Below are 2,679 nucleotides of genomic sequence, written 5' to 3' on the forward strand. Positions count from 1 at the left end.
CTTGTCTCCTTAGCCCCGCTAAGCTGTGAGTTTACAGCTCTGTGTGAAGTAGCACAGGCAAGGTACATGATGAGATGCAAACAGGGGAAAAAGTGCTTTTACCGACGTTCGCAGAAGCAAGCTAAACACCTGTGAGAAGCTGATGCTTCAGGGACACCCATGTTTGCAAATTGTTCATGGGTATCTTGGAGATAGCACTTCTCTACTTGTGGAGTGATTAGTTACCTCTTCAGCACTGGCAAAGCTTGTGGATGATGAGCTCTGCCTTCACCTGCAGGTGTTGCCATGGCAAGGGACTCTAGAAGTACATTCAGGCAACAAAAAACAAAAAAGGGATAAAGCAAAAATGAGAAATGGGGAAGAAATGGAAGCAGGAGAAGACAATAAGAATATCACACTGAACTGGTGCTTTCCCAGTGAGAGCTGACATTGTTTGCGGCTGCCTCCCCATCTTACGTAGCATCGTCAGGTGCTGGCAGGTAGCTTGTGACCGCAGCACTGCAATGTCTTCTACCAATCTGCCAGCTTGCACTTGTGCTGCTGTGGTGCAAACGTGGTCCAGCTTGAGGGAATCAGGCCCTCACTGTGGCAGCTTTCTGGGACGGATCAGCTTGTAGTCTAAAACCTCAATTCAGCATATGATTAAGCATTTGAAGAGTCCCATTCATTTTTGAGTGTTTTAAAGGATCAGAGTCTAACTACACTGATCTTATTCTGGTCCTTATTTCCAAGTGTTCAAAATGGGAATAGTATTTTTCTTCCTCTTCATCCATATCTTCATTTTCATCCTGCTTGAGTAAACCCTTTCTGAATGTGTGTTTCCCTCTAAGTGTGACTATCTGACTTGAGCATGTGTGCATCTGAGCTACTTTGTAAAGAAAAGCTGAATCTAGAAGATGTGTTAGTATCTAGTTTTTAAAGCAGTTACTCCCTGTTCATTCTTCTGCTTGTTAGTGAGTCCCATAGCTGAGGACTTGCTGCTGTGATATTTTCTTTCCTACTCATCCTTCATACTCGCTTTTCTCCAGAAAAGTAAGTAATCTTAAAGGGAAATATTCTTCTCTGTTGCATCCTAACTATATGCTGGGTGAGACCTCATTTCCTCCATACTTCAATTTTCTTGAGAAGGAAATGCAGGTGTGTGGAAGGAAAGAAAGCAGGCAGTTTTGGGAGCAAGACTGTGGCCTCTCTCCTTGCAGGCTAGATACTACCTCTGCTGGTGAAGGCCAGTCTCATGGACTACAGATGCCCTCTCCCAGGATAAAGACTTTCATATATGCTAAGTTTATGGTAGGGGGAAGTCAGTGCAGAAAGAGTGCTCAGTGTGTGCTCCTCAGGGTATTAACATCTGTGATGTATATGCTTGCCCTCGTTCAGTGAGTGCAGCTTCATTCCTAATTAAGAATTGCAGTAATTAGCCAAGAGGCTTATTGTGTAAAGCCGAGGAGCCAAAATTATTTGTCAATTCAGATTCGATGAATTTTTTCACCCACCCTAGAAATGTTTCATTTCTACGTTTTGCAACAAAGCGCTTTCACTTTGTAACAAATCTAATTTCCTTCTATAGAGTGTGAAATGGTAGTTTTATTTTGCTGTTGTCCTGTTTTCGGCTGGGATAGAGTTAATTTTCTTCTTAGTAGCTGGTATGGTGCTGTGTTTTGGACTTAGTATGAGAATAATGATAACACACTGATGTTTTAGTTGTTGCTAAGTAGTGCTTACACTGAGTCAAGGACTCTTCAGCTTCTCATGCCCTGCCAGCAAGAAGGCTGGAGATGCACAAGAAGCTGAGAGGAGGCACAGCCAGGGCAGCTGACCCAAACTGGCCAAAGGGATATTCCATACCATATGATGTCATGCTCAGCATATAACTGGGGGAAGTTGACTGGGTGGGGAATTGCTGTTCGGGGACAGGCTGGGCATCAGTCAGAAGGTGGTGAGCAACTGCACTGTGCATCCTCTGTTTTGTATATTCTATTATGATTATTAGTTCTTCCTTTTCTGTCCTATTAAACTGTCTTTACATCAACCCATGAGTTTTGCTTTTTACTGGCCTTGATTCTCTCCCTCATTCTACTTGGGGGGGGGGGGGAGGGGGTGTTAGCAACCAACTGTATGGTGTTTAGCTGCTGGGTTAAACCACAACAGCTGTAAAGACTATTCTTGGATTGATCCAAGCCACTAGTATTGTTGTGAGATTTTTCTGAAGTTCGGTTGTCAGCTTGAAAAAATTAACTGTTTGCATAGTTGGTTACATGAGACAGCTCAACAGCTCTGGGGCCATAGCTGACATTAGGATCTCTGCCAAGAAACAGGATCAACTGACGAGCCTGGACAGTCTCCCTGCATTTATTTTGCCATGGGCAAAATGATGTATCCAATATGTTCCGTACAAAGCTTTGTCTTTGCTGGGTATGGGGTAAGAGAGGATACATGTCAGGTAACGAGTTGCTGCTTTGCTTAGAACCAGTTTAGAATTTACTTTTATAAGTACTTCTTCCATAACTTTTCACAGCTTCTTCATTCCACTTGGTTTTTTACAGGTCAACAAATGTACCAAATTCCAGCACAATGGTTTCTTTTGTGTCTGGGGCCTCAGAGAAATCTCTGAGCCACTGCCCCTAAATAACATGTTGCTGGAGGATTAGATGTTGTGTACAAACGTAGAAATGACAGCAA

Source organism: Balearica regulorum, chromosome 3 (assembly GCF_011004875.1).
Source record: "Balearica regulorum gibbericeps isolate bBalReg1 chromosome 3, bBalReg1.pri, whole genome shotgun sequence".
Lineage (NCBI taxonomy): Eukaryota > Metazoa > Chordata > Aves > Gruiformes > Gruidae > Balearica > Balearica regulorum.